General features: G+C 36.1%; 1 protein-coding gene across 1 annotated transcript in view; it reads right to left on the bottom strand.

The window, feature by feature from the left end:
• The window catches only part of MGAT4C (MGAT4 family member C), a 291648-nt gene that overhangs the window by 59729 nt on the left and 205273 nt on the right, over positions 1–26646 (bottom strand). The window contains exon 2 of the mRNA XM_033221133.1: positions 12612–12661. The gene's annotated coding sequence lies outside the window, so the exon portion shown is untranslated. The remainder of the gene's footprint in view (positions 1–12611; positions 12662–26646) is intronic.

Genomic DNA, 26646 nt, shown 5'->3' with positions numbered 1-26646 from the left:
GTAATTGGTGTATAGGAATGCTAGTAATTTTTGCATATTGATTTTGTATCCTGAGACTTCGCTGAAGTTGCTTATCAGCTTAAGGAGATTTTGGGTTGAGACAATGGGGTTTCTAAATATACAATCATGTCATCTGCAAACAGAGACAATTTGACTTCCTCTTTTCCTAATTGAATACCCTTGATTTCTTTCTCTTGCCTGATTGTCCTGGCCAGAACTTCCAATACTAGGTTGAATAGGGGTGGTGAGAGAGGGCGTCCATGTCTTGTGCTGGTTTTCAAAGGGAATGCTTCCAGTTTTTGCCCATTCAGTATGATATTGGCTGTGGGTTTGTCACAAATAGCTCTTACTATTTTGAGATACATTCAGTAAATACCTAGTTTATTGAGAGTTTTCAGCATGACTGTTGAGTTTTGACAAAGGCCTTTCCTCATCTATTGATATAATCTTGTGTTTTTTGTCATTGGTTCTGTTTATGTGATAGATTATGTTTATTGATTTGCATATTTTGAAACAGCCTCGCATCCCCAGGATGAAACCAACTTGAGTGTGGTGGATAAGTTTTTTGATGTGCTGCTGGATTTGGTTTCCAGTATTTTATTGATTTTTGCATCAATGTTCATCAGTGATACTGGCCTGAAATTTTCTTTATTTGTTGTGTCTCTGCCAGTTTTTGGCATTAGGATGACCCTGGCCTCATAAAATGAGTTAGGGAGGAGTCCCTCTTTTTCTGTTGTTTGGAATAGTTTCAGAAGGAATGGTACAGGCTTCTCTTTGTGACTCTGGTAGAATTTGGCTGTGAAACTGTCTAGTCCTGGACTTTTTTTGGTTGGTAGGCTATTAATTACTGCCTCAATTTCAGAACTTGTTATTGGTCTATTCAGGGATTCAACTTTTTCCCGGTTTAGTATTGGGAGGGTGTATGGTCCAGGAACTTATCCATTTATTCTGGTTTTCTGGTTTATTTGTCTATAGGTGTTTATAGTATTTTCTGATGGTAGTTTGTATTTCTGTGAGATCAGTGGTGATATTCTCTTGATCATTTATTATTGCATCTATTTGATTCTTGTCTCTTTTCTTCTATATTAGTCTGGCTAGCAGTCTATCTATTTTGCTGATCTTTTAAAAAATCCAACTCCTGGTTTCATTGATTTTTTTTTTGAAGAGTTTTCTGTGTTTCTATCTCCTTCAGTTCTGCTCTGATCTTAGTTATTTTTTGCCTTATGCTAGCTTTTGAATTTGTTTTCTCCTGCTCCTCTAGTTCTTTTAAAGGTAATGTTAGGGTTTCAATTTTAGATCTTTCTTGCTTTCTCTTGTTGGCATCTACTGCTATAAATTTCCCTCTCTACACTGCTTTAAATGTGTCCCAGGGATTCTAGTATGTTTTGTCTTTGTTCTCATTGGTTTCAAATAACATCTTTATTTCTACCTTCATTTCATTACTTACCCAGTAGTCATTCAAGAGCAGTTTGTTCAGTTTCCATGTAGTTGTGCGGTTTTGAGTGAGTCTCTTAATCCTGAGTTCTAATTTGATTGCACTGTGGTCTGAGAGAGTGCTTGTTATTATTTCCCTTCTTTTGTATTTGCTTAGGAGTGTTTTACTTCCAATTATTTGGTCAATTTTAGAATATGTGGGATGTGGTGCTGAGAAGAATGTATATTCTGTTGATTTGGGGTGGAGAGTTCTGTAGATGTATATTAGATCTGTTTGGTCCAGAGAAGATTTCAAGTCCTGGATATCCTTGTTAATTTTCTGTTTTGTTGATCTGTCTAATATTAACAGCAGGGTATTAAAGTCTTCCACTATTATTATGTGGGAGTCTAAGTGTTGGGGTGATCAGACTCAACACCAGGTCGTGGGGGTTACAAAGTCCGGTGGAGTCAAAGGAATTTGAAGTGACAGTTTGAGAGAGAAAGTGGTTCCAGGGGGCCAATGCGAGTATGCAGGCTGTGAAGGTCCTGAGTTCTGGAAGTCCACACTTTTTATTGGTGATCAAACAAAGAAATAGGTAGTGAGAATGTGGGGGTCAAAAGGGCAAGCATGTGATCTACAGCTGTGATGGTTTAGCATTTCCTTTGAAGCATATGGAACATATTCTGCTACTTGAGATAATGGGGAGCATGTTCTTCTAGTTTAAGCTAGAAGCAAGGAGTCAGCAAGTCTAGACTCATTTCAGAGGTCACAAGGGGTTTTATGTCCTGAGCCCTGGACATTATGTCAGACATGCAAGCCCTGCCTCAGCCTTTTTCTCAACACTATATCTCTTTGTAGGTCTCTAAAAACTTGTTTTATGAATCTCTGTGCTCCTGTGTTGGGTGCATATATATTTAGGATACTTAGCTCTTCTTGTTACATCAATTCCCTTTACCATTATGTAATGCCCTTCTTTGCCTCTTTTGATCTCTGTTGGCTTAAAGTCTGTTTTATCAGAGACTATGATTTCAACTCTTTTTTTTTTCTTCTTTCCATTTGCTTGGTAAATATTCCTCCATCCCTTTATTTTGAGCCTATGTGTGTCTTTACATGTGAGATGGTCTCCTGAGAACAGCACACTGATGGGTCTTGACTTTATCCAATTTGCAAGTCTTTGTCTTTTAATTGTGGCATTTAGCCCATTTACATTTAAGGTTAATATTGTTATATGAGTTTGTTCCTGCCATTATAATGCTAGCTGGTTATTTTGCCCATTAGGTGATGCATTTTCTTCATAATGTTGATGGTCTTTGCAATTTGGTATGGTTTTGCAGTAGCTGGTATCAGTTGATCCTTTCCATATTTAATGCTTCCTTCAGGAGCTCTTGTAAGGCAGGCCTGGTGGTGAGAAAATCTCTCAGCATTTGCTTGTCTGTAAAAGATTTTCTTTTCTCCTTCACTTAGTTTGGGTGGATATAAAATTCTGGATTGAAAATTCTTTTCTTTAAGAATATTGAATATTGGTTTCTTCTACGTTGTTGGGTTTCTGCAGAGAGATCCACTGTTAGTCTGATGGGCTTCCCTTTGTGGGTAACCCAACCTTTCTCTCTGGCTTCCTTAACATTTTTTCCTTCATTTCAACCTTGGTGAATTTGAAGTTTATGTGTCTTGGGGTTGCTCTTCTCAAGGAATATCTTTATGATGTTCTCTGTATTTCCCAAATTTGAATTTTGGGCTGCCTTGCTAAGTTGGAGAAGTTCTGGATAATATCCTGAAGAGTGTTTTCCAACTTGGTTCCATTCTCCCTGTCACTTTCAGGTACACCAATCAAATGTAGATTTGATATTTTCACATAGTCCCATATTTCTCGGAGGCTTTGTTTGTTTCTTTTCACTCTTTTTTCTCTGATCTTGTCTTCTCACTTTATTTTATTGAGTTGATCTTCAATCTCTGATATCCTTTCTTCCACTTGATCTGTTCAGCTATTGATAATTTTGTATGCTTCACGAAGTTCTCGTGCTGTGTTTTTCAGCTCCATTAAGTCCTTTATGTTCTTCTCTAAACTGGTTATTCTAGTTAACAATTCATCTAACCTTTTTTCAAGGCACTTAGCTTTCTTGTGGTTGGTTAGAACATGCTCCTTTAGCTCAGAAGAGTTTGTTATTACTCACCTTCTAAAGTCTACTTCTGTTAATTCATCAAACTCATTCTCCATCCAATTTTGTTCCCTTGCTAGCAAGGAGTTGTGATCCTTTGAAAGAAAAGAGGAGTCCTAGTTTTTGGAATTTTCAACCTTTTTGCACTGGTTTTTCCCCTTCTTTGTGGATTTATCTACCTTTGGTCTTTGAGATTGGTGACATTCAGTTTTTTTTTTTTTTTTTTTTTTTTTTTTTTTTTTTTAATGGTTTGTGTGTCCCCAATTCTTTCAGTTCTGATTTTGGTTATTTTTTGTCTTCTCCTAGCTTTGTAGTTGAGATACTTTGCTGTTGTTTCTGCAGTCCCCCGAGGTCTGATGTTATGTTATTAATTTTAAATCTTTGTAATTTTTGATGTGGGTGTTTAGCACCATAAGTTTCCCTCTTAACATTATTTCTGCTTTGTCCCAGAGATTCTGGTATGTTGTATCTTTGTTCTCATAAGTTCCAAAGAATTTATTGATTTCTGCCTTAATCTCACTGTTTACCCACAAGTCATTCAGGAGTAGGTTGTTTAATTGCCATGTAATTATATAGTTTTGAGTGATTTTCTTAGTATTGACTTAAATTCTTATAGTGCTGTGGTCTCATTCTGTGGTTAGCATGATTTTACTTTTTAGACTTTCCTGACGATTGCTTTATGGCCAATTGTGCAGTCAATTTCAGAGTATATGCCAGTGCACATGAAAAGAATGTATATTCTGTTGTTTTTGGGTGGAGATTTCTGTAGGTGTCTATTAGGTCCATTTGGTTGAGCTCAGGTCCTGAATGTCTTCATTAGTTTTCTGCTCTGATGATCTCTCTAATGTGCTCAATGGGGTGTTGAAACCTCCGACTGTTATTGTGTGGCTTTATTACTCTCTTCATAGGTCTCTAAGCACTTGCTTTATGAATCTGAGTGCTCCTGTGTTGGGTGTATATATTTTCGGGATAATTAAGTCTTCTTGTTGAATTAATTCCTCTACCATTATGTAATATACTTCTTTGCCTTTTTGAAATTTTTTGGTTTAAGGTCTGTTTTGTCTGCAATTAGAATAGCAAGGTCTGCTTTTTTGCTTTCATTTCCTTGGCAGATTTTTCTCCATCCATTAACTTTAAGCCTAGGGATGACATTGTATGTGAGACGGGTTTCTTGAAGACAGCATATCATTGGGTCTCATTTCTTTATCCAACCTGCCACTGCCTTTTAATTCAGGCCTTTAGCCTGATTACATTCAAGGTTAATACTGATACGTGCAGATTTGATCCTGTCATTGTGTTGTTAGCTTGTTTTTATGCAAACTCGTTTGTGTAGTTGCTTTATAGTGTCATTGGTTTCTGTAGTTAAATATGTTTTCGTTGTATCTGGTTGCAGTCTTTCCTATCCATATTTGGCACTACCTTCAGGACCTCTTGTAAGACAGGTCCAATGCAAGGAATTTCCAAAGGATTTGCTTGTCTGGAAAGAATCTTACATGTCCTTTGCTTATGAAGCTAAGTTTAGCTAGATACAAAATTCTTTGTTGGAATTTCATTAAGCATGCTGAATGGGAGGCTGAGGTGGGCAGATCACAGGGTTAGGAGATCGAAACCATCCTGACTAACATGGTGAAACCCCGTCTCTACTAAAAAAAAATACAAAGAATTAGCCAGACATGGTGGCAGGTGTCTGTAGTCACAGCTACTTGGGAGGCTGAGGCAGGAAAATTGTGTGAACCCAGAAGGCAGAGCTTGCAGTGAGCCGAGATCATGCCACTGCACTCCAGCCTGGGATACAGAGAGAGACACCATCTTAAATAAATAAATAAATAAATATATAAATACACACACACACACACACACACACACATGCACACATATATATAAATAACGCTGAATATAGGCCCCTGACATTATCTGGCTTATAGGGTTTCTGTCAAAAAGTCTGCTGTTAGCCTTATGGTGTCCCATTGCAAGTGACCTTCTCTTTAGCTTCATTTAACCTTTTTTTCTTTCATTTCAATCTTAGAGAATCTAATGACTATGAGTCTTGGGGATGGTCATCTTATGTAGTATCTCACAAGGGTTCTCTGCATTTTCTGAATTTGAATATTGTGTCCTCTCTACTGAAGTTGGGGAAATTTTCATGGGTGATATAATCTGTATTAGTCAGGGATCCCTAGAGAGAAAGTACTAATACGATAGATGTATATATAAAAGGGAGTTTATTAAGGAATTTTGACTTACACAATCACAAGGTGAAGTCTCACAATAAGTCATCTGCAAGCTGAGGAGCAAGTCAGTCCAAGTTCAAAACCTCAAAAATAGGGAAACAGTGTAGCCTTCAGTCTGTGGTAGAAGGCCTGAGAGACCCTGGCAAACCATTGGTGTAGGCCCAAGAGTTTAAAAGCTGAAGAACTTGGAGTCCAATGTTCAAGGGCAGGAAGCATCCAGCAGAGGTAAAAGAAGGATGTCAGAAGACTCAGCCAGCCTAGTCCTTCCACATTCTTCTACCTGCTTTTATTCTAGCCAGGTTGGCAACTGATTAGATTGTGCCCACCCAGATTGAGAATGGGTCTGCCTTTCTCTGTCTGGCTACTCAAATATTAATCTCCTTTGGCATCACCCTCACAAACACACACAGGAACAATACTTTACATCCTTCAATCAAATCTAGTAGACACTCGATATTAACCATCACATCCTCCAATATGGTTTTCAAGTTGTTTGCTTTCTCTCCCTCTCTTTCAGGGATGTCAATGAGTCAATAAATTTGGTCTCTTTACATTTTTGCATCTCTTAGAATACTTGAATTGGGTTTTGACTTTCTCCTGAATCTTCTTTCCTGTCCATGATCTGAATTCTATTTTTATCATTTCAGCCATTTCAGCCTTGTTAAGAACCATTGCTGGGCAACCAGTGTGGGTCATTTTGAGGTGAGAGGACATTTTAGTTTTTTGAGTTGCTAGAGTTCTTTCTCTGTTTTTTCTCATCTGTGCGGGCTGATATTCCTCCAATCTTAGAAGTTGCTATCCTTTGAAAGGGTTTTATTTTTATCTTGTTTGATGCCCTTGAGGGTTTGATTGTTGTCTAAGGTGGTTTCAGTTGACTGGATTTCTTTCTGGAAGATTTTAGGGGTCTAAGGTTTAGTTCAGCACTCTTGAGCTGTGTGTTCTAACTTTGAGGGAATGATACCAGGCTCCCAGCTTTGTTCTCTGGCCCCTCAAGGTTAGGGATCTGTGGTGCTGGAGGGACTGAGCTGTTTCCAGACAGCAGTCCGTAACAATCCAATGGATAGTGCCAGCGAAAGTGCTTTGTCTGAGTGGTGATAGAAGAATTCATGTTTGTTTGCACATGCCAGCAGCAGTGGCAGCATGGTGGGTTACATGTTCATTGGTTGGGCTGGGATGTTGGTGGGTTTGTGGCTGCTAGCCTCTGTGTGCATGTTTGCTCTGTGGGCAGTAGCATGAGGGGATGCATGCATACACATATTCTGGCAGAGGAAGGGAGACAAGTTCCACTTGCATGCATGCACACTGGAAGGACAGTGGGGTGAGTGACAGTGGGCAAGTGAGTGCTGGCAAAGCAGCATGGGGGATGCTGTGGTTGGGGTAAGGGGCAGGTGAGCTCGTGTGTGTTACCAGGGGCTGCTCTGCCAGAGCTCTCTGATGGTCAGGCACAGTCAGCTGATGAAGGAGCTATGATGTGGGCCCCTGGGAAGCACCTTGGTTGACTCTCCATCATTGTACTACAAGTGAGCTCTGCCAGGCTGGGGCCCTGGAACAGACCTAGCTGTGTTTTACTGCAGATGTTCCCACACCATACCCCCTGAGTTCAGCACAGGATAGAGTCCTGCTCCTATCAACTCTCTACACAGCTTTCCCTGCCAGCTCAAGTGTCCATGGGTGTTGTGGTATCTCTGGTTGCCAGGATTCCAGAGGTTCATGGTGAGGGCAGGTTGCTCCTCACCTGTTCAATTCACTCCTTCTCCAAGAGTTGTTAGGGGACAGGAATAAGTTATGGTGCAAAGTAGCCCTGTTCAGGGTTCCTACCCTCCTCCTCCTTCAGCCCAGGGTCTGTGTCCTCCCTCTGTCCACCCTCAATGCCTTCCCTCTGAAGATCTGCTCATAGTGCACCAGATTTCCCTATGTCCCAGTCACTTGGTGGCAGATGTTCCTCCTGAGTGTGTCTAGTCAGGCATCTTTCTGAGACAACCTTCTTTTGTTTTTAAAATCAAAATATGTAGTAATAATGGATTTTCATTCCTACATTGCAGCGATTGACAGGACCTAAGTAAAAGCTAATATTATTTATATCAGGAAGGCTTATTCTAGTTGCCTACATTCCTCTCTCTCCACAAGTACTTGACATTTTACTGCTGAACTATGTCACTGATTTACATTACTTGCATGACTCTAGACATTTGAGGAACATGTAACATCTGATCCAGAGGAAAGGGAGCCAAGCTATAAAATTCTGGTATTTCTCCTCTTAATGGTGTGATTATCTTTGAGGTGGAGAGAAATGTAGTATACAGGCTTTAAGCATTTTCCATTCTGTTAGAAAAAGAAAACACAAAACCAAAACCCCCAAATTGTTATCATTAAATACAGCTTTCTTAGCTTGATGTTATTAAATTTTTACTTATCTGATCTTCTATTGTCTATTTTGATAATCAGAGAACAACAGTCTGATTTCTATATTTGCCTATGTGTAAGGAGGAAATATGCTCAGCTATTATTTTATTTCTTGTCTCTGTAAAAGTGAAATAATGACAGCACATTCGTAACATTCTTGGTGTTACTTGACTATAGTGAGAGATTTTGCTGATTGTGTCCACACAAAATTCCATCTCAAGTAATATCTATATTTTTTATTGTGAGTTAAAAATTAGTAATGTTAATATTGTCATCAGTATCAATTTATCATGTATTTTATTAGTGTGATCCTGTCTCTCAGGGCCTGGTTATATTCAAGGTTATGGTTTTACCTGAGCACTTGCAGTGTAGAGCCCAAACTAACGAATTTTAGGTGACAGCAGTATTATTTCTTAACATGTCCCTACAGATTTCTATAGTATCCACGGTGGAGTTAAATCATTTGAAGATGAGGAAAGAAAACTGTTTACCTTGTTTCTGTGTTGAGAATATCAGATGCTGTGGAAGACTGATTGACAAAATGTCTTGTATTGTTCATGCTCTGTATGTACCCCATTTCTGGTATGACTTTGTAACTTCTCCCATCAAGAAGTGAAATCTGTTCCCCACACATGAGTTCAAACTGACTTTTTAATATGTTTGCACCAAAAGAATGCATTAGAACTGACAGCCTACAATTTTAACCCTAGGACTGAAGAGTGATTTTATACTTCAACTCTCCCTTGTGAAACCCTTCCCCGACTGCCACAGAAACAGAGCAAGGCACGTTTGGTAGAGGTACAGAGTTCATATGGAGTGAGGTGCTAATCATCTTAGCCAAGATCATTCTAGAGCAGCCAGCTTTAGACAACCCAATAGCTGACTAGAAACATATTAGTAAGCTGTATGAGATGAGTCAAGTCCAGCCCAGATTGAATTACCAGGTTCAGTAGAATTATCCAGGCAACCTATAGACTCATGGGGCAAACTGTTGTAAGCTATTAAGTCAGTGGTTTTCAAAGTGTGATTTAGGGTCTCCTGTGGATCTCCAGCAACTTTTGAAAACAACTGCAATATCAAACCTATTTCCACAATGATACTAAGATATTATTTGTCTTAATTTTCATTCTATCACAATACACAGGGAAGTTTTTCAAAGGCTACATGATGTTTGGTATCAAAACAGAGTGGATACAGAAGCAGGTACAACACTCCAGCAGTCTTCTATTGAGTTTTCTATTGAATCATACATGAAAGAGATTAGCAAAAATACAAAGCAGTGCTAAACTTCTCATTAACTTTTGTTTTGTTTAAAAAATGCAGTTATTTTTCATAAAAAATATACTATTCCTGTTACAGTTAATGGGTTTATTCTTAGTGGTAGAGGAAATAAATATTTTAAAATTTCTATTTTAGTTTACAATACAGCAAATATTAATGGATGAAAATCCTCAAAACAAAGCCATTTGGAGTCCTTAATAATTCTCAAGAAACTGATATTCTGAAAGCAAAATGTTTAAGAACTGATGAACTTTTTTTCTGCAACATTTCTTTATTCTGAGTACAGCAGTTGTTTATAGAGAAATCACTATAAGTTTTTCTTCATGACTCTCTCCAAAATGTAAAGAATCAAATATTAGCATCTTTAGAAATCAAAAACATTTACTTTTCTGCTTCAAACCTGCATATTGGATCTATCTAACCAGAGTAAAGTTACCGATGAAAAAACAATTAACATAAAATTACACACACACACACGTGTATGTACATTATAAGAATCTTTGATTTTGCATGAAGGAAAAAAATCTACAAATACTAAGATAACAATAAAAGCAGAAACCCTGAGAGGTGAAGTAATCACCAAAGCTAGCTTCCTGTGTGAAAAATCCTACCAAACTTTAGAACGTTTGAGATTACATTTTGACTGCTTCACGACGAACAGAATGCAGGAGACAAACCTTGCGGCCCATCCAAAGTGGAAAGTATAATAGAAAACGCTATCCCTCATAAAATGAGAAACAAATCTCATGGAGAAAAAGGGTCTGAAAAGAAATATTCATTCCTGAGTGCTGCCTGGAGAAAATAAAACCAAAACGAAGAACTTACAAAAACACATTAATCCTCATTAAAGATCTGAGATCTGAATGAATTCATGCTATTTGTTTGCTCAAAACTCGAAAGCAAAGAAGTTAGTATAAAATTGGTCTTCGGTTGATATTGCTCCTTAGTGACTGGCAGAAGCAAAAAAATTTAAGAGTAGAACTTCAAGTCTCGCCTCAAAGAACTTTCATAAGTAATATTTTATGTGTGTGCAATCATAGTTAAAACAACAGTGAAAACACACACACACGGAAAATAATATTCCATGAGTGTAATTGATCATGAACAACACAGAGTGTAAATAGAATCGCAAATAAAATAGAAACTTGGATTGAACATAAGAACAAGAAATAACAGATGACTGAACTTTTAAAAGACTCAAACAGAATTTCTTAACACAAATGGAATACTCTGTCACCATAAAAAACAAAAGCATGTCCGTTGCAGCAACATGGATGCTGCTGGAGGCCATTATCCTAAGTGAATTAACAAAGGAACAGAAAACAAAATACTCCATGTTTTCAGTTATAAGTGGGGACTAAACATTGAGTACACATGGACATAAAGATATCAGCAACAGACACAGGAGACTACTAGAGCAGAGAGCGTGGTAGGGAGGGAATGAGGGTTAAAAGACTACTACATCTTGGCCCGGCGCGGTGGCTCAAGCCTGTAATCCCAGCACTTTGGGAGGCCGAGATGGGCGGATCACGAGGTCGGGAGATCAAGACCATCCTGGCTAATACGGTGAAATCCCGTCTCTACTAAAAAATACAAAAAACTAGCCGGGCGAGGTGGCGGGGCGCCTGTAGTCCCAGCTACTCCGGAGGCTGAGGCAGGAGAATGGCGTAAACCCGGGAGGCGGAGCTTGCAGTGAGCTGAGATCCGGCCACTGCACTCCAGCCTGGGCGACAGAGCGAGACTCCGTTTCAAACAAAAAACAAAAAACAAAAAAAAAAAACAAACAAAAACTACTACATCAGGTACTATGCTTACTACCTGAGTGAATGTGGTCATTCCTATACCAAACCACAGTGACACACAGTTCACCCATGTAACAGACCTGCATATGTACCTCATGAACCTCAAGTAATATTTCAAAATATACTAATACAAATTAGAATATTAAAAAAGATTAAATGAAAATATATCACCAATGCAGATAAAATCAGTGAACTGGATATAGTTTCAAAGTAATAAATAATGAAATGATGTGAAAAAAGGAAGAGGTATGGAAAATAAAGAAATGGAAGAGGTTACATTAAAGGACATGCTAACAGAGGAGTTCCAGAATTGCTGGAAACATCTACTGACAGTTTCAAGAAGGCTAACACATCTAAAGTGGGATGCATAACATATCCAGTCATATCACAACCAGTTTCAGATCACTAAAGATTAAGAGAAGACTTAAAAAGCAACAAGAAGAAATGCAAATTACCCAGACAGGTGTAACAACTGTCTGAGTTGTTACAATGAAAACAATTGAGGTTTCATTAATAAATGGAATCCAGGAAGCAATATAATAAACTATTCAGTGGTGCAAGCAAAATTACTGACAATCTAGATTCACAATGGGGGAAATTATTTTTCAAGAGTAAGAGTAAAATAAAAATACCTTCAGATAAAGAAAACTTGACAATTCTTTAGTAAAGGAAATGATAAAGTATATACTTTTAGCAGATAGATAAAGTGTAAAGTCCGATAAGAAATGGTAAAAACAGGAGTAAATAAATGTGTGAGTAAATCTCATATGACTATCTTATAATACAATAATAAAAATTGCTAACTCTTGGAATAATAAAGAAGATAGAGCAAAACTACTCATTAACACAACAATCTGGAGGGCTTATGAGAACTGTAAGATTCTAATGGACTTGTATTTTAGGAGAAAGTTACAAATACTAATTACCATCCTCTGTGTGTGTGTGCCTGTGTGTGTGTGTTTGTGTGTACCTACACAAGTGTGTGCACTCTCTGAGAGATGCCTTAATAGTATTAGTGTCTTAGAATGTTTTGCTGTTGTTCTCCAACTTGATTTTCTTATATGGTTAACACATTTCCAAGTTTTAATCAAAGTATCAAGTTACATGGCTTGTACTCAGAAATGTCCAAGAAATGTTTAGAGTTTATCATGAAAACAGTACTATTAAGAAATAGAATTACGTACATAAAATTGATGAGAAAATATTTTCAATTTAGGAATGTGTAGCTACTCCAGGACAATTTTACTTATGAAATATTTTTGATAGTACATTAAAAAAATGTGTAGTCCCTTAGAAAACTACCATGAATGACATCCAATCTCACCTTAAGGAAGAAACTGTCATAATCTGTGCTGTACAGAAACCGTTGATACCCTGGAAAAAAGAAAGTCTAATATTACTAACACAACCCACTGGTTTCTTGCTGATAAAAGTAAAATAAAAAGTATTCTCTGTAATAATTTGCTGTTTTCCATCTAACTGCATTATGATCGTATTTATAAAATCTTTCTAACTTGACAGAAAAATGCAGACCAAACATTTTAACGTAATTTATCCATGTATGCATATCATGAAATAGACATACCTTTGTATTATGTTAAATTTTTCATTAAAAGTATCAAATTAATTATTTGAATTATATATAGCATAATATAAAGATACATACATGTAAGTCTCTTTTAATATCACCATTGATGTCTGTGTTAGTAAATAAATATATTTTATAATATTCCACTTAAGCATAAAGTTATTTTACTTAAGAATGTATTTCAGTCCATATCACTGAGCTTCACTTCACCAAAAAGGTGCACAGGCTAGTTTGTTACACATTTATCCATGTTATTGATTTTTCCATCACATATAAAGGGTTACAACATTCAAGAGATTGTTCCTGTTACAACAGTATAAATTCATTGCCTGGAACACAGTTTGCTATTGAATGTCTGCCAGACTGTGTTAACAAGGGTATTCAGAAGAAAACTGTGCAGGTATGAGACAATAAGTAAGTGAATAAAATTCTCTAAAGATAACATGCCTCTAAAATTATGTGCATTTTCTTTAAGCAAAGGTAGTTTGAGAAAATAAATATATTCTTATTTTGCATTGCCTTTTTGCATTATACATAAACATATATTTATATTTTTAAAAATTCAGTGCTACTCTGAGGCTATTTAAGTACCTCTGAGTAGAACCAATTATGCTGTTTTTCAAAGTTTGGTGTTATGCAAACATTACTCTTTCAGACAAGAGTCAATTGTGAACATTTATATGCTCTTGAGGCACAGATTCCTCCAGCTCTCCTGATATCTCGCCATCAGCATTCCTCTCTCTACTTAAATGTGCTGTGGTCAGCTTCTGTGGTCAACAACACCTTCACTGGAATTTCCACATTTTGTCTTCTTCCGTAGCTTCCACAGACACCAAGAATAGTTACAATTGGAGACTAACATTTTGAAACAGTAGTAGGTATTTTGGGATTCTCATGTCACATAAACTAATTTTGTAATATGAAGTTATCTTCACAGCCAATTAGTTATATCACAGAACACAGAGGTTAGGACCTAAAATCAGATCTCAGTCATTGGCATGGAGCAGAAAGAAAGCAGGACTTAAGGAGACCCAACAATAGGTCTCAAGAAATTTGCTATTCAGAAGGCTATAGCAACAATTGGTTGAATCCCATGCAAGCATTGGGTATTTGGTCACAGCAAGGTGTTTGGTTTATGGAGTTTATGTTTTCAATGTTACACATTTGGCACATCGATGAAGAGAATCTAAACATTAGAGATGATCATCAAATGATCAGGCAATCAGGAAAAACAGCATTGATTTTGAAAATATTATAACAATGTTCATGACCAGAAGTGTTGTAATGGGTCTTTTGACTCTATTTACTAGTGATGAGACTTTAAATATAATTCAGAATACATTTTAACAGCGTCTAATTTTTTACAAAGATTTCACGAATTTTGTGAAAGACTGATGAACAAAATGGAATTGCTGATTTATCTTTGTATGGCTATCATCAATTAGAAACTTTAACACACTGTAGGCACAGGACCTTAGAATTCCATTAGTGGTTTATGAAGTTTATATTTGGCTGATAATTTCTCATAGACACTGATGAAAAATATCATGTACCTGAGAAGAGATAATTAGTGAGCCAGATATTCAGTTAAATAAAAAGCAATTCAATTAAATAAAAAGTAATTAAGCAAAGATAATTTCATCTGGTTAAATGATATATTATTTTTAATAAATATTTTGTTATCAAATCAAAATAATTATAAGAATGTGTTCTATTTAGGTAGAAAAAGAGTATGAATGAAAAATAATATTTTATTTTTCTAATTATTAATATTTAACAAATTAGGTAGTATCTTCAATGTGAACAAAATTATGATAGATATAATTTAGTTGATTTTGGATCCATTTTTGTGTGACTGTCTCCTTTCTAGAGCATTATTGTTAAAATGGTTAGTTGTTTGTACTATCATTCTATAGCATGACGAAAAATATTTTGAGTCATGTTGCAAATAATTGTGCTAGCATAAAATATTTCAAAAAGTTTTTAAAACAGTTGGAGATGTATTTCATTTAGAATTTTCTATAAATTGGCTAATGGAAGTATTTTATTATTTTCAAGAAATTTCTAATATTCAAATATCTCATAAATACCTACATATGTGTTCCTAAATATATGTAATATAATACAATGAATCAGGTTGCCATAATAACATAATTATACATTTCTATCATTTTTAGATTTTATAAATGTAAACTTTGTTTCTGTGTAAAAGGAAAATACATGTTTAAAAAATTTCAGATTAATGGTAATTGATTTGCTGCCTCAACAAGAGGGCCCAGAATTTTTTCCTTAATAAAAAAAGGTAAGTGACCAAGCCTTCTACAGAGAGAGTAACATAAAAATTATTGTTGATTTGTAATGGTTATAAAAAAGTTTTCAAGATAATAAAACCTGACAAGTGAAAGTGAAATTCTTCATTAATATATATTTTTGAATGCACATTCAATAAATTTCTAATTTTGAGATAAACAAATTGTTTCAATCATATAAATGTCAGGTATTGCTAAATTGTATGTTCCATTAAATAATAAGAAATGCATACTTCCTGTATTATTCTCATAAAAGCAGTTTCCTACATGAGCACATGAACAGCTTCAAGAATCAAATCGACCACACTGCATTACTCAGCAAAATGTATTGCAGATCGGGAACACAAAACATGAAAGAAAATGAAAGACAGAAAGATAACCTTTCCCTTAAATCTATGCTCATCTGAATCTTAAATCATGTATTATTTTCCCTTTATATAATTCTTGATGGGAATCTTACAGAAAAAAAAAAATGAGTTAAACTGACAGTTCTTCACTGTCAAGAGAAACCTATGGTCAGGGATATATATAATTCCCAGAGCTTTCATCATTAATATTTTGTGAGTCTTGCTGATCTGTCCCATCTGGAAGAAAAATTTATCTTTCATTTGTGCAAGCGGTGCCTGCCGAGTAATAGATTTCATCTCTATAAGCTGAGTGGTGAAATGCAAACGGCAGCAAAGGTACTAGAAGGCAAAGTGTTCACTTTATTTCTTTTACTGGAGTCTGGATGCACTTTACTGGAGTTGCAGAGACAGCCAAGCAAAGCGAAGGATCTTTGGGGAACTACCAGTGTCAATTCCTTGCCAATATACCTCAGCCTACACATGTGAATGCCCACGTGTTCAATCTGACTTTTAAATGAGATGATTAGCCACAGTGACTTTTTTTTTTTTTTAAACATAAACATATACAAGAAGCTTTGGTGACTGGCACATTGGAAAACCATTAGCTGAGTATTTGACTTTGTGTGTGTGTGTGTGTGTGTGTGTGTGTGTGTACATGAGATGACTAAGAGACAAATTAGTAATTTTTGGGCACTTCTAATTTAAAAGGCAGGATGTTCTGTCCCTTGGTTGAGCATGACTTGCCTTAGCTGAACTAAGAATTTTGTGTAGGTTCATCTGTGACACTGGAGCTGAGTATCTCCTGGGCAGTATTCAAAACACAGAAAAGCAAGCAGAGAAAGTGTTATAGAACCCCTTTTCAAATACATAAACACAGGGACAATCTCTATAATATTGGTCTGGACAATGACTTTTTTGGGGGGGATTAAGACCCCAAAAGCATAGAAAACAAAAGCAAAAAATAGACAAATGGGATTATATCAAATTAGAAAGCTCTAGCAAGAGAAACAATGAAGAAAACAAAAACATAGCCTACAAAATGGCAGAAAAAATTGTAACCATGTATCTCATAAGTTAATATTCTAAATGTATAAGGAACTCAAATAAACTATTAGCAAGAAAACAAATGGCCCAGTTAAAAATGGGCCAAGGACAGGAATAAACATTTCTCAAAAGAAGACATAAAATGACCAACAGGTATATATAAAAAAATGCTCAGCATAACTCATTAGCAGAGAAATGCAAGTAAAATTCACAATGAGTTATCACCTGGCCCCTGTTAGAAGGGCTATTACAAAAAAGATGAAAAATAAGTGTTGAGGAGGATATGGAGAAAAAGTGAATGATGGTGGGAATGCAAACTAGTATGGCCACTATAGAAAACAGTATGGTAGTTTCTCAAAAATCAGAAAAAAAAAAAAAAAGAAGTACCTTATGATCTAGCCATCCCACTACTAGATATATAATCAAATGAAATGAAATCAGTATGTCAAAGAGATACCTGCACTCGCATGTTTATTGCAGCACTGTTCATAATAGCCAAGATATGGAGTCATCCAGCAATGGATAAATGGATAAAGAAAAACTATTCAGTCTTGAAAACAAGTGAATCCTGTAATTTGCCATATCATGGATGAACCAAAGGATATTGTGCTAGCGAATTAAGCCCAGCACAGAGACAGGTATCACAGGTTCTCACTAGTGTATGGGAGTTATAAAAAAGCTGAACTCATAAAAGTAAAGGAGAGTAGAATAGTAGTTACCAGGGGCTGGAGTGGAGGTGTGGAGATAGAGAGATGTTCTTCGAAGGTTATACAATTTCAATTAAACAGGAGAAATAAGTTCAAGAGCTCTATTGCACAACACAGTGACTATAGTTAATAACAGCATGTTGTATACTTGAAAATTGCTAAGACTGTAAAATGATAAGCATGTGAAGTAATGCATATGTTAATTAACTCAATTTAGTCATTTCACAATGTATATATTTTAAAACATCATGTTGTACAAGATAAATATATCCATTTTTATTTATCAGTTAAAAAATAATGATACATTAGCTTGAAAAATAAAACAATAACAACAAAAGCCAGAAACACAATGAGTTTATCTAGTTCATAGGTCCACCATGAGTGAAGTGTGGGTCCCTCATTCGGATGAAAAGAAATTTCTGGAGAAATGTATTTAATGCATAATCAGAAAAAACATATTGGTTTTAGAGGAGAAATTTCCTTCATTAAATAATCTAGAATTTAAAACTCCTTGAAACAGTTTCTCTTTTCTTCAGCAACTTTATTTCAATTTTTAATGAAATATTAAGGAGTGTGATTATTTAACATCTTTCTGATCTTTTAGAACATAAGACCCTTTCTATTTTCTGCAAAATTGTATCCCCAGAGTCTTGCACACTGTTGACAAGAAGTAAATATTCAGTAAGTTTTTGTTGAAAGATTTGCATATTTTTCATTTTTATCAGTAGCTTCCAACATGTTCTAACATAATAAGCCTCAACAAGGCTTGGGGTAAGAATGATGATTTATTCAAACTACAGCTACTAATCATAAATTTACATAAAGCTCTGTGTTAGAAATTGAGTGATACTAAAATGCCTAAGATTAATTTCTGGGCTTCAGAAAGTTAACCGTCTAGTTGAGGGAATAAGATATATGTATAAAAATAATGCCAAATGTGAAATATTAAGTGACTAGAGAATATACGAGCTGAAATTGTACATTAGAGAAAAGAAATAAAAGGGCATTCCTGATAAGGAGAACCACACGAGTAAATACATTAATATCAAAAGTCTCTAAACCGTAAATCATATACGTGATGTTGAGGATGATGGAGCTTAGAATGACTGACAAGAGAACACTATCCCTGTCTATAAGAACTATCTACTCCCCACTCTTTAATTGATTTGTCTATTTACTCTTTGTCATAGAAAAGCATGTGATTTCCATGTATGGAAAGGATCAACACAGAATACTCATGTTAGTATAATATTACCACAAACGTATGAGGATTTTTTTTTTTTTTCTGACACTCAACTGGCAGCTGGGTGCTTCAACCTTTTTGAATCTTTATTATCCTAAAATGGGTGAGGGTAAAGGGAGAATGGTATCTTATTTTCATTTGAGCTTTACTTATGATTTAAGTATCTTTTCACGTCTTCATTCTCTCTTTCATCCTCAGCTCTTTTTCCATTCTCCTGTTATCCAATTCATTTGCCTGACTCCTTGGCATCAGATTCCAGGCTATGAAATCACAAGTGGAGCAGATAGTCATTTTCAGGGAAAAGTAGCCATTCATTGACACTCTTTAAGTAAAATGGTTGCTAGTTGTTACTCTTTTTTTTTTTTTTTTTTTTATTTTTTATTTTTATTATACTTTAAGTTCTAGGGTACATGTGCATGACTTTTATATCATGTATAACTCCCCAATGCAATCCCTCCCTCCTCCCCCCTCCCCATGATAGGCCCCAGTGTGTGATGTTCCCCTTCCCGAGTCCAAGTGATCTCATTGTTCAGTTCCCACCTATGAGTGAGAACATGCGGTGTTTGGTTTTCTCTTCTTGTGATAGTTTGCTAAGAATGATGGTTTCCAGCTGCATCCATGTCCCTACAAAGGATGCAAACTCATCCTTTTTTATGGCTGCATAGTATTCCATGGTGTATATGTGCCACATTTTCTTAATCCAGTCTGTCACAGATGGACATTTGGGTTGATTCCAAGTCTTTGCTATTGTGAATAGTGCCGCAATAAACATACGTGTGCATGTGTCTTTGTAGTAGAGTAATTTATAATCCTTTGGGTATATACCCAGTAGTGGGATGGCTGGGTCATATGGTACATCTAGTTCTAGATCCTTGAGGAATCGCCATACTGTTTTCCATAATGGTTGAACTAGTTTACAATCCCACCAACAGTGTAAAAGTGTTCCTATTTCTCCACATCCTCTCCAACACCTGTTGTTTCCTGACTTCTTAATGATTGCCATTCTAACTGGTGTGAGATGGTATCTCATTGTAGTTTTGATTTGCATTTCTCTGATGGCGAGTGATGATGAGCATTTTTTCATGTGTCTGTTGGCTGTATGGATGTCTTCTTTTGAGAAATGTCTGTTCATATCCTTTCCCCACTTTTTGATGGGGTTGTTTGTTTTTTTCTTGTATATTTGTTTGAGTTCTTTGTAGATTCTGGATATTAGCCCTTTGTCAGATGAGTAGGTTGCAAAAATTTTTTCCCATTCTGTAGGTTGCCTGTTCACTCTGATGGTAGTTTCTTTAGCTGTGCAAAAGCTCTTTAGTTTAATTAGATCCCATGTGTCAATTTTTGCTTTTGCTGCCATTGCTTTTGGTGTTTTAGACATGAAGTCCTTGCCCATGCCTATGTCCTGAATGGTACTACCTAGATTTTCTTCTAGGGTTTTTATGGTATTAGGTCTACCATTTAAGTCTCTAATCCATCTTGAATTAATTTTCGTATAAGGGGTAAGGAAAGGATCCAGTTTCAGCTTTCTACTTATGGCTAGCCAATTTTCCCAGCACCATTTATTAAATAGGGAATCCTTTCCCCATTTCTTGTTTCTCTCAGGTTTGTCAAAGATCAGATGGCTGTAGATGTGTGGTATTATTTCTGAGGACTCTGTTCTGTTCCATTGGTCTATATCTCTGTTGTGGTACCAGTACCATGCTGTTTTGGTTACTGTAGCCTTGTAGTATAGTTTGAAGTCAGGTAGCGTGACGCCTCCAGCTTTGTCCTTTTGACTTAGGATTGTCTTGGCAATGCGGGCTCTTTTTTGGTTCCATATGAACTTTAAAGCAGTTTTTTCCAATTCTGTGAAGAAAGTCATTGGTAGCTTGATGGGGATGGCATTGAATCTTCATCCCTGGGATGCAAGGCTGGTTCAACATTCGCAAATCAATAAACGTAATCCAGCATATAAACAGAACCAAAGACAAGAACCACATAATTATCTCAATAGATGCAGAAAAGGCTTTTGACAAAATTCAACAGCCCTTTATGCTAAAAACGCTCAATAAATTTGGTATTAATGGAACGTACCTCAAAATAATAAGAGCTATTTATGACAAACCCACAGCTAATATCATACTGAATGGGCAAAAACTGGAAAAATTCCCTTTGAAAACTGGCACAAGACAGGGATGCCCTCTCTCACCACTCCTATTCAACATAGTGTTGGAAGTTCTGGCTAGGGCAATCAGGCAAGAGAAAGAAATCAAGGGTATCCAGTTAGGAAAAGAAGAAGTCAAATTGTCCCTGTTTGCAGATGACATGATTGTATATTTAGAAAACCCCATCGTCTCAGCCCAAAATCTCCTTAAGCTGATAAGCAACTTCAGCAAAGTCTCAGGATACAAAATTAATGTGCAAAAATCACAAGCATTCTTATACACCAGTAACAGACAAGCAGAGAGCCAAATCAGGAATGAACTTCCATTCACAATTGCTTCAAAGAGAATCAAATACCTAGGAATCCAGCTTACAAGGGATGTAAAGGACCTCTTCAAGGAGAACTACAAACCACTGCTCAGTGAAATCAAAGAGGACACAAACAAATGGAAGAACATACCATGCTCATGGATAGGAAGAATCAATATCGTGAAAATGGCCATACTGCCCAAGGTGATTTATAGATTCAATGCTAGTTGTTACTCTTAAATGGCTTGGCTATACCACTAGTTTTAACAAGTTAAAATAAATTATTCCAGGCATTCTTCTGGATAATTTTAATGAGTTCTGCACTCATTAAAGCCCTTATTTTGCCATTAACTTGTTAGCCTTATTATTAGCTAAATTTTGTGCCACTTTGAAAAAACTATTATTTGAACTTAAAAAGCAGGCCATATGTGAAATGAACGATCTACTTATTTATTTTATTTTGTAAATTATACTTTAAGTTCTAGGGTACATGTGCACAACGTACAGGTTGGTTACATATGTACACATGTGCCATGTTGGTGTGCTGCACCATCAACTCTTCATTTACATTAGGTATTTCTCCTAATGTTATCCCTTCCCCTGCTCCCCACCCCAGGACAGGTCCCAGCGTGTGATGTTCCCCACTCTGTGTCCAAGCGTTCTCATTGTTCATTTCCCACCTATGAGTGAGAACATGCAGTTTTTGGTTTTCTGCCCTTGTGGTAGTTTGCTCAGAATGATGGTTTCCAGCTGCATCCATGTCCCTGCAAAGCACATAAACTTACCCTTTTTTATGGTTGCATAGTATTCTATGGTATATATGTGCCACATTTTCTTAATCCAGTCTATCATTGATGGGCATATGGGTTAGTTCCAAGTCTTTGCTATTGTGAATAGTGCTGCAATAAACATACGTGTGCATGTGTCTTTATGGTAGCATGATTTGTAATCCTTTGGGTACACACCCAGTAATGGGATCCCTGGATCAAATGATATTTCAGTTCTAGATCCTTGAGGAATTGCCACACTGTCTTCCACAATGGTTGAACTAGTTTACACTCCTACCAATAGTGTAAAAGTGTTCCTATTTCTCTACATCCTCTCCGGCATCTGTTGTTTCCTAACTTTTTAATGAATGAATGATCTATTTAAAGTGATAATATAAAAATTTAAAGTTAAGTAGGAAAATAAACATGCTAATATTGGAGAAAATATTTCTGTATTTCCTTGATTTTAAAATCAAAGTAGTTTTCTTTAAAGCTAATATCAAACTAGTTAACTAGTTGAACTTACATTATTTTTATTTAAAAAAATTCTTTTATATCCTTTAGACCTCAAAAATTTTTGAAATTTGCAGATTCCATAATAATGTATTTCTAAAATTATGTAAACTCTTTTACTAATTATTATTATTTACTTTTTTAGAGACAGGGTCTTGCTCTGTGGTTCAGGCTGGAGTGCAGTGGTGCAATCATGGCTCACTGTATCCTCAAATTCCTGGGCTGTCATAGTATCTATGCTTTTGGTCTTTTCAGTACATTTCTTTCCAATTATGTAAGTGAATGAAACTCTGCTGCCAAAAGGAAATTCTGGTCAGATCCCTCTTGTTTCTGATCCCTTTACTGGTCTCTTATTGTTTGAATAAATACATTTCTTAGCCATATATTTTACTCCCACCAATAATTCTATCCTGCAACTACACTGAACTACCTGCCATTTTCCAAACACATTTCATGTGAGCTTTCATGCTTCAGTGACTTTGAACATATATTCCATTTTCCTAGACAATACTTTGATTAACTGTCACCTCTGCAGGAATGGCTGTGACCCTTATAGCAATCTTGGTCTCTCTCTCTTCTTGGGACTACAATTAGAGGACTAAGTCCATCTTACTTCAATCTTTGTGTGAATGCCAGTATCTACCCAATGCTATAACCTCAAGGGCAGAAATCATAGCATGCCATTTTTGTGTTTGGAATACAGTAGATCTTCAACAATTGCTTGCTAAATGACTAGTATAATAAATTCATATAACATTTTCCCACTAATTGGAGCTTTTAAGGGAAATACTTTAATTCAACAAGATTTCTATAGCAGACAGATCTTTGACTTCTATACACTGCTATTTAAGAAACTAATTTTGATTTGGCAGTTGTTTCTGGATGTCTCAAATAACGTATTATTATAGATTTACTTAAAAGTAAAGGCTTTTTAAATGTAGATTTTAACCTACATTGCCACACTTCTTTGCTTAATGATTAAATGAACTGTTGCTTAGATTTTTACAAGAGAAAAGAGGCAGTAAATAAAATGCACATTTAATTAACACAGTGAATATTTTTTGTATCTACATATTTTAGTTGTTAATGGGATTTCATGACCTAAATTGACCAGAAAACTGTAATATTATTTTACAACACTCATGCATATAAATGCTATAATAAATCTACTATAAAGAGAGATAATGCAATCAAATTTAAAAGCCTCACCAGAAAGATGACAGTTTTCTTTCTAGTCATTTCTTTGAGTAGTTTGTGTAAGTGGTATAAATCTCCAAAAATCTATAAAATATTTTACAGTCTGCCAAATAAAATGTTCAAATTCCTCTCATGACTTCTTTCCGCAAGAAAAAATGAACTCAATATTATGCTAATAGTAAAAAATATTTTCCCTAGAAGTTTATATAATATTCAAAAAAGTTTAAAATTAATTATACCTTACAATTTGCCATTCTTTAAAACTGGGAAATGCTTTAAGCATATTATTTTAATCGACTCATACAATAGTTTTATGAAGCAAGTATAACAATTTGTGATATTAACTTTATCTTTCTCACTGAGAAGTGAAGTCCTAAAAAATTTGGTAACTTATCCAAGGCAACATATATATGACTTCTAGGTTTGCAATGAAATTAACTCATAGAATATAGTGTAGAAAAATGTCTTTCTCTCTTTTGTTGACATGATGTTTCTATGATTTTAATAAAAAAGTAAAAGTTAATTCAACTCCAACAAAACATGCTTGAACATCTAATTTAACATTTTATTTATCTTTTAGATGTAAAAATGTCTCATCTTTTTCAAGTTTCACCCTCGAATTCTCTACAATTCCAATCTTACTAATCAATGGTCTTACATGTATGCAACGCATTTACAAAGATATGCACTTTTTTTTTTAGGAATATAAGTAGATTTAAAGAATATAACATTTTACACTAACATCTTACTCAATTCATATGCCACAACATTCCATTTCCCTGAAAGATCGAACATGTTTTTTGTTTTTATATGTCTGTTTTGTTTTGTTTTTTGAAACAGAGTCTCACTTTGTCTCCCAGGCTGGACTTCAGTGGCATGATTTTGGCTTATTGCAACCTTCACCTCCCAGGTTCAGGCAATTCTTGTGTGCCTCGGCCAACCCAGTAGCTGGGATTACAGGTGCCTGCCACCACACCTGGCTAATTTTTGCATTTTTAGTAGAGATGGGGTTTCTCCATGTTGGCCAGTCTTCAATTCCTGACTTCAAGTGATCCGCCTGCCTCTGCCTCCCAAAGTGCTGGGATTATAGGCATGAGCCACCACAGCCAGCCTTAACATGTCTTCTTAATGTTCACAACAGTCCTTTCTTCATCATTTATTCATCTCTTTGTTTTAATATTTGATTATCCCTTTGTTGTTTTCTTCTCCTCTCAGAAGAAACCATAGTTCTCTGGAGGAGCTGGGCTCAGACCAGTGTTTCCAGTTTCCTTTCTGCTGGTTGGAAACTTACCTGTCTTCTGTGTCCTCTGTAAGATACAGATAGCGCATGCTACCCCTTTTCTCCCTTTTGGAAGATATATCTCCTGCTATCAGGGAAGACTAAGGATATTAAAGCCTCAATCTAAAGTGGCCTGTATAGTTGACAGAGGCTATGTAGGTTGTAGTAGACAGTTCTTTTTGCACAACCACAGTGGGAAACTTCAATGTAGCTGATTACAAGGAGCTAAAGTGAGAAGGGTTCTGTCCCTTTGGTTCTTGCTCCTTTCACTTGACCATCTCTCTGTATCAAGAACACCAGAGCAGCAGCCCCTAACACAGGACTCTAACACTGTGTAAGATAAGTTTTCAACCCAACACTGTCTACCATATACTACAAGTCAGCACACTGAAACTAACGAGAGGAATAAGAGACAAAGATCTGATACAGACGAGAACAGGAATAAGGCAGAAAGATAAAGAAAAGACAGAAAGCATTTTCTTTCAAGACTTTTTTTCTTTTGTTATTTCTTGGAGGGAGAAAGGGAAACATGCAAATATGGCTATCTACTAGGAATAATTTAGTTAGTTGTAATATCAAATGAGGACTAGAACTTCAGTTTTTCCAAAAAAAAAAGAAGAACTTGGGGTATGCCAAATCTATTTGTAGGTCAAGGACTCTACTAAGCTTTCTGACACACAAAGGTAGGCCTCTAGGTAGACTGACCTCTTCTAAATTGTCATTTCATTGAAAGGATAAAGAATTGTTTTTCAATTATAGCATTTTCTGAGGCCTCCAAGTCTTTTTTGTTTGTTTATTTAAACAATAAATGTAGTTAGGAAAAGTTCAAGCAACTTTTACAATTGTTTTATAAAGAGTTAGGAAAATAATGGCTTCCACAGTTTAAAAAAATTATCTAGTTGTTTAATTATGCAAATTGCCTATTATAGCTTATGTTTATGGTTGGCTATTTAGTCACATCATGATATAATACTTGCAATACAATACAACCTAAGGGGTCTAATAAAGTGGAAATAGTTCATTCATACAATCCTAATTAATCAATAATCTTTAATTAGAAAATTATATGCTAGCAATTAAACATTTTTTCAACCCTCGCATTGAGCAAATGTGTATAATCTTTTAATTTATAGTTGTTACAATCAAAGAGAGATAACAAAATGACTGAAAAGAAATAGAAACATTTATTGCTTAGATTCTGTATCTTCAGAGGAAAATTTATCTATAGAATTCAGCCCAAAAGTGGACTCATTTTTTTTTTTTCAGGAAGTAGTTGCAAGGAGTGAAATCCTTGGTTTAAAGAAGGATCTTAAGAAAACCCCGTGGTGGCCAGACATTTCTGGTGCTACCGGGGGACTGAACTGGCCAGGATAATTCCATTCTTGAAACTAATAGGGGAAATTTCATATGCTTCTTGGGGGAAGATGTAGGGAGGAAGGAAATCCTGCTCCCATCAACTCACCCAATTTTTTCATTACCAATATGGGCTTTCAAATTGGTAATAGGGTAGAGGAAGGAAGCCTTGGTCAGGTGCTTCACTTTCAAGAAAAGAGATGGATACTGTCTTTGGTGGCTGAGTGGGAACAGCTCTGGGCTGCAGCTCCCAGCGAGATCGACCCAGAAGGTGGGTGATTTCTGCATTTCCAACTGATGTAACTGGTTCATCTTATTGGGCTGGTTGGACAGTGGGTGCAGCCCAAGGAGGGCAAGCTGAAGCAGGGTGGGGCATCGCCTCACCCGGGAAGTGCAAGAGGTTGGGAAATTCTCTCCCCTACCCAAGGGAAGCCATGAGGTACTGTGCCTTGAGGAATGGTGCACTCCAGCCCAGATATTGCACTTTTCCCACGGTTTTCACAACTTGCAGACCAGGAGATTCCCTCAGTGCCTATGCCACCAGGGCCCTGGGTTTCAAGCACA

This window comes from Trachypithecus francoisi, unplaced genomic scaffold (assembly GCF_009764315.1).
Source record: "Trachypithecus francoisi isolate TF-2019V2 unplaced genomic scaffold, Tfra_2.0 Lachesis_group11, whole genome shotgun sequence".
Lineage (NCBI taxonomy): Eukaryota > Metazoa > Chordata > Mammalia > Primates > Cercopithecidae > Trachypithecus > Trachypithecus francoisi.
The sequence above is the reverse complement of the archived record's forward strand: the minus strand, read 5'-3'. Positions and strand labels throughout refer to the sequence as shown.